General features: G+C 39.3%; 1 long non-coding RNA gene across 1 annotated transcript in view; it reads right to left on the minus strand.

The window, feature by feature from the left end:
- Positions 1-486: 486 nt before the first annotated feature.
- The window catches only part of LOC119864650, a 28,787-nt gene continuing 17,011 nt past the window's right edge, over positions 487-12,262 (minus strand). Inside the window, exon 2 of the long non-coding RNA XR_005374711.1 lies at positions 487-929. This is a non-coding gene — a long non-coding RNA (uncharacterized LOC119864650). The remainder of the gene's footprint in view (positions 930-12,262) is intronic.

Consider the following 12,262-nt stretch of genomic DNA (forward strand, 5'->3'; position numbering starts at 1 on the left):
AATTGTCTAATATTTTGAGGCCCTTTCTTGCCAACGGACTCTCCACAAACTTAGAGTATCTCTACCCCATGGCCCACGCTTCATCTATCCCTTTAGTCCCTGCGTATCTGTCTGTCAAACAGCTGTCTGGGTATTCACATCTTCGCTAATATCCTACAGAGGCTAATCTTTGGGATTTTTATAACCCCTGGGGGTGGGAGAGGGTAAGCCGGCTGATGAAATCCCTTCTGCATTAATGGGCGATAAAGGAAAATCTGATCCCAGGGGCCATGATACAGAAACCCTCTGGTCCTACTTTTATGTGGGTCATATATCTTAATAGGTTTTCAAGCAATTTAGAAGACAAGACAAAGCAGCTGGTAAGGGCCAATTTACAAGGCCTCAGTTCCCCAGCAACACACATGCTGCCCTGTAACAAAAGCCCAGTTGGTATAAACAAGCCGTTTCCGAGTATGAAGACACATAGACACATCTGAGAAATTCCTCTTGACTCAAACACACTTGCTTTATTTCACTGAAGCATCATTTTCTTGTTTATTCTATGCCTGCTGCACTTGTTCAGTGTTTATGTTCTTTCTCAGCAATTTCAAAGTGGCCACTCCGAGCCCTGTAAATACTAGCTGCTCTCTGTGGGTCTGTTGTAAAGGGGAGAAATGAAACTGCAGATCCTCTGAATGAACTAGGAAACCCGTGGACTGCTTCCTTTATATCAGTGGTTCCGTGGCAACGTTTTCACCAGTTCGGAAATAAGAAAGTGATAACGGATCCTACATGTGGCAATAATTTAGCTTAGCAATTTCACATTATGCAAATCCAAGGCAAGCTGTGCTTTGAGGTGTGCCAGTGGGGTACGGTACGGCTGCATGAATCAAGACAGGGTGATCCGCAGGGGGAGAAAATGAGTCTTGCTCTTCAAGGTGCCTTCTGCTCTGGAATACGTACAGGAAAATTAATCAGTCACTGACATCACCACGTTATTCTCTCTCATTACGAATCAGAGTAAACAATTACTGCATTAAGCACTCACTGAGAGGTTTCGAAAGGCCACTGGTGCTTACTGCTGATTTTCATAAATGATCTTCAAGGAGCTCCCCTGGGGGGTGGGAGATTTCGGGAGGTCTGGGGAGAGGTTAGTGAGAAATGCATCTCATTACCATGGTGATGAGATGCAACATGCAGCCTGGTTTCAGAGTCGGTTGCCATGATTTTGGCTGCGGGTTTGTGGTTTTCTGGGGAAGTGTCCAATCTTAATTGATGGCAGGCTCCCTGGGCACCCAGTGCTTTTCTTCTGAGCACTGATCAGGAGAGGGTAGGCCACAGAAGCAGGATCCAGGCTCCAGCACGTAGGAAATCAATGACTTTTGACAATTTGGTTGAAATATGACATTATCATCTATATTTCAATGAGTTGTGGGGATCTACAGAGAACAAAGCATTCTGAGTGCCAGCTCTGGAGTTAGCACTCAGTGAGCAATCACTATTCGATTCATTTATTTGTTTTGCCAAGGTCTATCTTCCCCGTTAACTGGATATATTCCATGAAAGCAGGCATAGCACTTCTATCCTGGGCATTGCAATATTAATGGTACTTTGCAAAGTGCCAGCTATAGAGTAGGAACTCAGCTAGTATGTCGTCAGTGAATAGAGAAATGAATAGAGAATGGCTATTTTCTTTGAAAAGGGCAGCCCCTCTCTCTGCTTTATTTATAGAGACTAAGGCAGAAACCTGAAGCTAGGGTGATTTCAACTTTAGAAATTCCACTACAGGGCAGCCCCGGAGGCTCAGCGGTTTAGCGCCGCCTTCAGCCCAGGGCGTGATCCTGGAGACCCAGGATCGAGTCCCACGTCGGGCTCCCTGCATGGAGCCTGCTTCTCCCTCTGCCTGTGTCTCTGCCTCTCTCTCTTTCTCTCTGTGTCTCTCACGAATAAATAAATAAAATCTTTAAGAAAAAAATTCCACTACACTGCTTGATTCTACCAAGGGGAACAATTATGGACAAGAGACAAAATATAAGAATGCTAATGTGTTCAGACATTCTCAAGTGGAGAGAGCAAATGCAAGGAACCTATAGGAGGGAGTTCCTGGAGAAGTCACAGCTCTGTTTCATGGGTCCTCTTTCCTTTCTCTGGGGCATGACTGATAATGCCTGTCCCTCTCTCTCCTGAGGCTTCAAGCTGTAATGATGAGACAAGTGCAGAACTTGGAGCCTGTTGTAGGAAGAAGCTATCAAATCAATGATTTTGCTTATTGCTTCTGTAGCTATAGGGCACAGCTTGCACTCAGATGAACAGACAGGTGATAGAATGTGATTTTAATACTGAGTGAACCCTGGGAACAAACATCACACATCTGAGAAGAGGGGGTTGGTGCACACCCTCTTCTCAGCCTCACAAAGTCCTGCTTACTTTTGGATCAAAGACTAACTTACATTATTCTGGGAATGTGAATGAAGGTGTAGGGTGGAATGTGCATCATATACGCTGAATTCCAAACTGACTACTGTACCCCACCAACAGACAGCACAGTTTGGCCTGGCAGACCAAGAACTCCTCTAAATCAAAGTAGTCTCCTAGCCAGAGTGTGTTATGAAGGCTGCCTTCCACAGCTCATGTTCCAGTGGAACATAAGGGAGATCAATGAAATGCTTAAATCAGATACTGCATTCAGAACAGAGAAGAAGTTATCAGTAGGTTTATTTTTCCTGACCAAACTTTGTAATAACCTCTGTATTTATTTAAATGCATAGTTTGTGAATCAATGGTATTTACTGAGTATTAGCCATGTGTACCTTACTAGGTCTCATAGGAAAAAGAAGCCCACTGTCAGTCAATAAAAGCCAAATGCTTTACTTAGCTTGTAATTCAATAACAACAATTGTCTGACCCCTACTTACCATTTTGGCTTCAGCTCCACACATTGCTACCCCTGGAACATGATCCTTCAGTCACTAGAGCTACACTGGCAACCTGACTGTGCCATGAGTGTTTCAGGATTGGAGGGTCTTTGAAAACACCTTTCCTTCCTCCTCAGCTGACTAATGAAAAAACTATTCATAATTAAGCATTACATTCAAGCACTACTGCTTCAAAAAGCTTTTCCTGACTTTTGTCACTCTGTCCTTTGCGACTTGTATATAAATATGTGTTCGTGTATGTGTATATGTATGTGAACATACTTCTGTAAAATGCATTGTGGTAGGCATAAGAAAGGCTCCCCAAAGATGTTTACATCCTTCTTCCCAGAACCTATGAACGAATTATCTTGCATTGCTAAAGGGTATTTGCAGGTATGATTAAGTTTCAGATCTTGAGATGGGGAAATTAGCCTGGATTATCCAAGGTAATCATGAGCGTCCTTGAAAGTGGAAGGCAGGCGGTGGGAGTGTTGCAGTTAGGGAAGGTATGACAATGGAAGAAGAGGTCGAAGTGATGTCATTGCTAGCTTTGAGGATGTAGGAGGGCCAAAAGACAAGGAAAGCAGGTAGCATCTCGAAAAGGGAAAAGGCAGAGAAACGTGTTTTCCCCTAAAGCTTCCAGAAGAAATGCAGCCCTGTTAAAACCCTGTATTTAACCCATTGAGACCTATTTCATACTTCTGACTTCCAGAATGGCAAGAAAATAAATTTGTGTTGTTTTAAGCCAGTGTGTGCTAATTTGTTATATTTTGTAATAGGAAACCAATACACACCCATAACATTTTATTGATTTTATTTCCATGTCTTTCTCCTTCCACAGAACTGCATGTTTCTTAAATTAGTCAAAAGTAGCAACCAAAGTGTCCACATCAGGCCCTGTCCAAGTATATGCATTACCTACAATATCAGATCACAGAGCAGTGGGCATTGGGATTCAGTGTCTGGTACTGGGCCCAAGACTGCTGGGTTATCAACTTCATCATATATAGTACCAGAACTTTGGGTGAATTATTATTTCTCTGACTCAATTTTTCTCATCTGCAAAATTGGGATAAAAATGATGCTTATCTTATAGGGCAGTGGTGAGAATTTGTTGATTAGTTCATATCAAGGCTCAAAACAGATGTCTGACAATATAATAAACAATATGCAAGCGCTTAACAACAGAAATTAGCATCTCCACTTTAAAGGTAATACACTGAAGCCAAGAGGGCTTAATGCACTTGCCCTGCAGAGCAGGGATGGGAATAAAATATAGCCCAACAAATCCATAAGCTCTCTACCTAATGGGAGAAACCGCATTTACAAGAACGTATTAGAAAGAATGAAATGGGGCACCTGGGTGGCTCATTCGGTTAAATGTCTAACTCTTGATTTTGGCTCAGGTCATGATCTCAGGTTCGTGATATCAAGCCCTGTGTTGGGCTCTGAGCTCAATATGGAGCCTAGTCTGGATTCTCTCTCTTCCTCTGTCTCTGCCTCTCCCCTTACTCTCTCTCTCTTTCTCTCTAAAAGTAAATTTTAAAATATTTTTTAAAGCAATGAATGAATGAAGTGTTGAGAGTTTTTATGGATGTTGTAAGGAGATGTGAAACGGGTTATATTTTGATGGAAGTAAGAGACAATCACTGACAAAATTTGATAGGTACACAGGTAGTGGTCATATCACATAAAAAATAATGTAGGACAATGCTAGGCAGGTTTTATGCTGACAGGATGATTGGCTTGGAGAGAGTAGTACTTATTAAAATAATGGCTCATTCTGGAAACATGCTAAAGAGTAAAAAAATCAGAACCACATACAATGGCATTTTCACAAACTTCATGGAAGAGCATGCATTTCTTCGTTAAGTGTCTATGACTTGAGTGCATCAGATTGCTGGACCTCACCTTCATGCATTTCGGAATTAGTAGGGCTGGGCTCAGGCTGCAAATTCATAATTCTAACAATTAGCAGGAGATGCTAATGCTTCTGCTTAGGAGACCACATTTAGAGAGACTCACTGATCTACAGCAATTTATTTCCCCACTGCCTTAGTTCAAGATTACTTCCAAAAGATTCACAAAGGGAATTTAATTGTCTCAATCTAGCATTTCAGGGAACTGAAAGGGAAGTCCTTTCTGAGTATCTGTAACAGCATGAAGCCCATTAAAAGTACAAGACTCCAAGAAAGCAAATCGGCTTTATTCGGAAAAGCTTTTAAAGGACTTGCAACACCAAGGGAATGATTCTAAGGCAAGGGCTATATCAAATACTCGGTTCTCAATATATAGGGCCATGTCATTCTATGTAGAGAGTATCTCCTGACTTAACTAAATCTTTTAGGCTGTACTTCCAACACCACCCCCATCAATTTGTCCACATTTGAGGATGGGATTTTATGGACTTAAGCAAGAAATCTTTAAGAGGCTTTTGGTTGGCTTTCTGTGTTAGTACTTTGGTAAAGAAATATTTTCAAGTAGCATAGTACTGCAGCCTAGGCATAGAAGGCTAATCAGCCAAAGAAGACTGATTCCTGACATAGATGCAAACTCAACACTTCTTGCTTCATTCATCAGATTGGCTGGGATTCTTTCTTAAGGATATTATCCAAAACAAGTGATATATCAAGAGGAAGAGGAAAGAGATCTGAATATTTTGAAAGCTTTTCTTTTATCTCCTTTTTAAATTTCTCATCTAGCTAGGAAATAACTTTGAGCTCGTATTGAAAGGGAATAAATCAAGTGTTTAAATTAAGATGATGAAATATTAAAACACTGCTAGTTAAGAAGAAAAAGCGACAAGGTTATCTCTGATTAAAATTGAGGGCAGCCATTGAGCAAGATGAGCAGAAAAGAATGAATCCACAGTCTTGCAAAAGTTACCTCAGTCATCTTTAAAATTGATCACTCATCAAAATGCACAGTATTGGAGGTTGTGGGTTAGGAAGAAATATATCTATAGCCACAGAAATGGAAATGGCCTTCAAAAACTCTTAATTACGGATAACTATACTGTTAATACTCAGTGTTTGGTAAGAGATTATTATAATTTTAAAAGTTAATAACAAAAAATGTTATCAGCATTTTAATAGAAAAATGCTAAGTATTTTATTTATTGGAAAAACTACTCCCTACAATTGTTCCACCCAGCAAATTCTCAACAGGAAGGTGTAAATGCAGTTGAGAATCAATATAAACATTGAAAACAACATAAACAAGAATGAACTCATCATATATAGTACCTCCCCTTATCCACGGGAATACTTTCTAAGATCTCTGATGGATGCCTGAAACTGTAGATAGTACCAAACCCAATAAATTCTGTTTTTTCCCTATACGTTCATACCATAATTTAGCCACAGTTAGTAACAACAATAACCAGTAATAAAATTGAACAATTCTAACATACTATAATCAAAGTTATGGGAATGCAGTGTGTTTCTCTCTCAAAAATCTTATTGTGCTGTCCTCACCCTTCTTCCTGTGATGATGTGAGATGATAAAATGCCTATGTGAGAAGATGAGGTGAGGTGAATGATGTTGGTGTTGTGAGGTGGTGTTACGTTACTACTGACTTTCTGACATAATCAGAAGGATTACCTGCTTCCAGACCACAGGTGACTGAGGGTTAAGTGAATCCGCAGAAAGTGAAACCTTGGATAAGAAGGGATCTGCTGGGGGATCCCTGGGTGGCGCAGGCCTGCCTTTGGCCCAGGGCGCGATCCTGGAGACCCGAGATCGAGTCCCACGTCGGGCTCCCGGTGCATGGAGCCTGCTTCTCTCTCTGCCTGTGTCTCTGCCTCTCTCTCTCTCTCTCCTCTGTGACTATCATGAATAAATAAATAAAATCTTAAAAAAAAAAAAAATAAGGGATCTGCTGTATTCAGTTTAATTGTTTACCTCTTAGCTCAAAGATGAGTATTTCCTACCAGTAGATATAAACTGATGGGCAAAGCCACAACATATCCCTCACTTTGCATGGGTGGAGATATATTTCCTATTCATAAAATAAAAATATGATGCTAAAAGGCAAAACCAGACTGGATGCCATTAAAATGTTCTTATCCAGGGCAGCCCGAGTGGCTCAGTGGTTTAGTGCCGCCTTCAGCCCAGGCCTGATCCTGGAGACCCGGAATTGAGTCCCACGTCAGGCTCCCTGCATGGAGCCTGCTTCTCCCTCTGCCGGTGTCTCTGGCTCTCTCTGTCTGTGTGTGTGTGTGTGTGTGTGTGTGTGTGTGTGTGTGTGTGAAGAATAAATAAATAAAAATCTTTAAAAAAAAGGTTCTCATCCTTTAGGATGTATTCATGTCAGATCTTCCAATTTGTTAGTTCATCTCTGTATCCTTCATAGAATCTTGCAAATAATGGCCAGGCTATTACTAGCTTTGTGACTTTGAACAAGTTAGCTTTATCTTAGTTAAAAATCCTTAACATATGCCAGGAGTGCTTCCAGGTACTTTAAAATATTAACTTACTTTACAACCCAATGAGGAAGGCATTACTGTGATTCCCAATCTATAGATGAGAAAACTGAGACACAAAGAGATTAATAAATTTGCCCAAGATCACAAATTTGACAAGCAGGAAATTCAGGAAATTCAGAATTTATTTTTATTTTTATTTTTTTCATTTTTTTTTTTTTTTACCATAAAGCTAGAGGTACTTCCGGATCTGAATTTAGAAAATAGGAGAACCTACCTTGTGGAGCTGTAAAGATTCAGTAAGTTATTTTGTTAAGCCTTTGGATGAGAATGGGGCCTCTAATTATTGATGAAAATGTGTTGGCTAAAAACAGTGGTACTAAATAAGCACTAAATAAATGATTTTTAAATGAGAAATTTGACTTGGTAATAGTGACTAAACCATTACAAATATAACAAAAAAATAATTAAATATAACTTAGTAGATAATCACTCTCAGCAAACAAAAGTTCCATTTCTTGATAATCATCTTGCTAATTACCTCTAATAAATTTTCTGTATGGATAGTACTGAGGAGTACATTTGTGTAAAGCATCGTTGAATGAAAAAGTTTTAATGTATTTTTCTGACTCAGTTTGGAATCCAGGCTATTGAGAGCCAAGGTTGAAAACAATATCTGAGATTGTCAAATGGACTTTGGAATGAGCTCTGAGAGGGATGGAAGGTTGCAGGTTGAAGCAAAAGCAATTAGTTACCCATCATGTGGCTATTGATCTTCCTGTCTTTTTTGTTATCAGGACCTCAGAGGTGAGATAAAAGCTGTGACTTCAATACATCACAATTTGGAGTAAATATTAATAACCTTTAGAACATAGGGACTGTATCTTTCTATGAGATACAGACAGTAACTAGCTCTGACCCCTACAAAGGGGAAGTAATTGTTGAATTCAGATGACACCCTTCAAGGATGGGTACTTTAAAAAAGAAATTAGAAGAATGAAAAGCCACTTGGAATAATTGAACTGAATTAAAAAGAACAATAAATATCCCACTTCTGCCACTCAATTTTAAAAGGCCTTTTAACCTCCATTTTTCTGTTGAGGTTTGAAAACAGAGATACCCTTTAATCAAATGTTCATATCAGATTTCCAGTTTAATACCTTGCACATTCAGGGATGAGTATTTGATCATAGACACTTACTGGAATTCTTAATAAGGAAAATAAAATGGCTCTTTAAAAAAAATAAGTCTGGTTTTGTGTTCTTTTGAAGGCTCCGTTCTTAAGCTGAATATGTTTTTGTTTTGTTTTTTTTTTTTTTTTGAATATGTTTTTGAAGAGTAGTATGAATTATCATTCTGTGACCATATATAAGAGGGGTAGGCAAACTACAGCTACCACCTGTTTTTTGTAAATAAAATGGTACTTATAAAATGCTTACGGCTGAAGACAGTATGGCCCACAGGGCCTGAATTACTTACTAACTAGTCCTTTACAGAAAAAGTTTGCCAACTTCTAATATATATTATAGGAATTGTTAAAAAAAAAAAAAAAAAAAAAAGTAAGTTGGAAAGATATTGGGTTAGCCATCAGCATTAACTTGGAAAAGTAGTTTTAAAAGTTACCTTTTATTTTTTTTATTTATTTATTTTTTTAAAAGTTACCTTTTAAAAAGGACTATCAGGGGCAGCCCCGGTGGCACAGAGGTTTAGTGCGGCCTGCAGCCTGGGGTGTGATCCTGGAAACCTGGGATCGAGTCCCATGTTGGGCTTCCTGCATGGAGCCCGCTTCTCCCTCTGCCTGTGTCTCTGCCTCTCTCTCTCTCTCTCTCTGAATAAATAAATAAATCTTTAAAAATAAATAAATAAATAAATAAATAAATAAATAAATAAATAAATATAAAAATAAAAATAAATAAAAAAAGCATAAAAAGGACTATCATTAGTTTCAGTGAGAAAAACATTTTCTTAAATGAGAACAAATCAATAAATTAAAATTAAAAAAAAAAACACCTTGGTTTTTCAGCAATATATCATAATCCACTCAAATGCTTGGGACAAAAAAGGAGGATTCATTCTTAATTTGTCTCTTCTTACTCAGACATTCACTTCAATAGCAACTCCTGTCATGGCTACCTGTGTTACCTTCAACAGGTGTTGCAAATCCACACACTTCCCTCTGTCTGACACCACTGTTGCAATCCTAGGGCAAGGCAAAATCAATTCTCAGCTGGACTTCAGCAATGACATAGTAACATTTTTTTTTTTCTAATGGGATCTTTTAAACACTCAAGTCTGATTATGTATATCTTCTGCTTGAAAGTTTCCCCTGACTTTCCATTTCACCCACTGTAAAATCCAAACTCTGTTTACACTGCCTGGACCTACAGGGTCTAGCTCCCTTCTACCTCTGCACCACTGCCTGCTGGCTTACTAGGTTCCAGCCTTACATACCATTTTTGCGTTCCTCAACCTGGCCTTGCCTCAGGGCTTTTGTACTTGTGCTTTCTATCCAAAAGAATCAGTTGTGAGATCACTGCAGTCTACTCCCATTATTTTCTTTGAAGATTTATCATTATCAGAAATTATTTCATTTAGTACATCACATTTCTGTTATCTTTCTTACTGTACCTGAGGTCTATGATAGCAGGGAGTATTACTGTTTACTGTTCTATCTATAGCCCCACTGTAGTGTCTTATACAAAGGACACGCTCAGTTTATGTTTGTAGAAAAAATAGCATGTTGGGGGGTGGTGAATTATGATTTAGTGGAATGGAAGGGTACATGATATATTTATTCACCTAAAATCTAAGAATTATTGTATGAGATATAAAGGTCAATGACAAACATCGTTAATAAGGTCCATGGGAGATCAGAGCATGAAAAATACATGGGTTGGCTGGACAGGAAAGATCTGCGGGAAGAATAAGACTCTGGTTGAAGGAGGAAATGGATGAACACTGAGATAAGGATCGGTACTTGTGAAAACAAGATAAAAAGGCAAGAAATCCTGGAGACTAACCAGATATGAAATTTGCAGAAATAACAGAAACTTTATTGACCATAAAATCAAAATTAATGAGGTAGCTGAAAGCACATCACATAAGGAAGAAAGACTATTTCAAATCAAATTACTTAAGTACTGCAAACTCTATACCAGAATCAAAAGGAGAGATGAGGAAGAAATTTTCTATTGCCAATGTCATAATGTAGGCACTTGTGGACAGTTCACTAACACTCCTGCAAGTAGAAAGATGTGAGATTGGATCACTTCCATGGCTGCCTTTTCTCCTTTTTTTCACCATCCCATGGTTGCATAAGAAATTTTCTTTTTTCTTTTTTTTTCTTCATAAGCAATTTTCAAAGGGTCCTTACCTTTGCAAGGGACAGACTGCTTGATATTGGGTCTCTTTCTCTTTCATTTAGGAGTTCACCCTCTGCAACAGACTGGCCATATATCCCAGGCTGCAGTAAGTGTCTTGTTCCCAAAATGTCTAAAGCAATTAGAGTGTTCAAAGTTAAGTAAACACTCCCCTTTCTTTTTTTTTTTTTTTTAAGATTTTATTTATTTATTCATGAGAGACACACAGAGAGAGGCAGACACAGGAAGAGGGAGAAGCAGGCTCCATGCAAGGAGCCTGATGTGGGACTCAATCCTTCCTGGGTCTCCAGGATCATGCCCTGGGCTGAAGGCAGGCGCTAAACCACTGAGCCACCCAGGGATCCCAACACTCCCCTTTCTTCTGATGCTCCAACCTTGCTCTTCTTGTCATTTATCAGCATTCCCTGAATGTACTGCTCCTGCTGTTCTTGTACCTGAAAATTCTATTGTCCTCCCTACACCCCTCCCTACCCATATCCAAATTTATCCTCATTTTATTTTTTATTTTTTTAAAGATTTTATTTATTTATTCATAGATACAGAGAGAGAGAGAGGCAGAGACACAGACAGAGGGAGAAGCAGGCCCCATGCAGGGAGCCCGATGCGGGACTCGATCCTGGGTCTCCAGGATCACACCCTAGGCTGCAGGCGGCGCCAAACCGCTGCGCCACCAGGGCTGCCCTTTATCCTCATTTTAGAAGCTCAAATGCTAGTTTTGTCCTAAAATCTTCTCAAAATTTACAGCCTATTTCTCTGAATAATAGCCGATAGGCGCAAAGTGCTTGCCATGGGTCATAAATAGTGCATAAGTACAATGTATGTAAACATATTACTGCATTTGACCCTTGTAACTACTTAAGCATCATTATGCCCATTGTATAGATGAGAAATGTGAAGCTGAGAGGAGTTAAGTAAATTACCCAAGTGCAAACAGTTCTAAGTGTGAGATTCTTACTTTAATTCAGGTCTGTTTGATTCTAAGGCCTTTACTTGTTGTTGGTTTTTTTTTTTGTTTTTTTGTTTTTTCATGTTTTTTTTTTTCTGCCTCAGTTTCTTTTTTATTTTTAATTTATTTTTTATTGGTGTTCAATTTACTAACATACAGAATAACCCCCAGTGCCCGTCACCCATTCACTCCCACCCCCCGCCCTCCTCCCCTTCCAACACCCCTAGTTCGTTTCCCAGAGTTAGCAGTCTTTACGTTCTGTCTCCCTTTCTGATATATCCCACACATTTCTTCTCCCTTCCCTTATATTCCCTTTCACTATTATTTATATTCCCCACATGAATGAGAACATATAATGTTTGTCCTTCTCCGACTGACTTACTTCACTCAGCATAATACCCTCCAGTTCCATCCACGTTGAAGCAAATGGTGGGTATTTGTCATTTCTAATAGCTGAGTAATATTCCATTGTATACATAAACCACATCTTCTTTATCCATTCATCTTTCGTTGGACACCGAGGCTCCTTCCACAGTTTGGCTATCGTGGCCATTGCTGCTATAAACATCGGGGTGCAGGTGTCCCGGCGTTTCATTGCATCTGTATCTTTGGGGTAAA

This window comes from Canis lupus, chromosome 20 (assembly GCF_011100685.1).
Source record: "Canis lupus familiaris isolate Mischka breed German Shepherd chromosome 20, alternate assembly UU_Cfam_GSD_1.0, whole genome shotgun sequence".
NCBI lineage: Eukaryota > Metazoa > Chordata > Mammalia > Carnivora > Canidae > Canis > Canis lupus.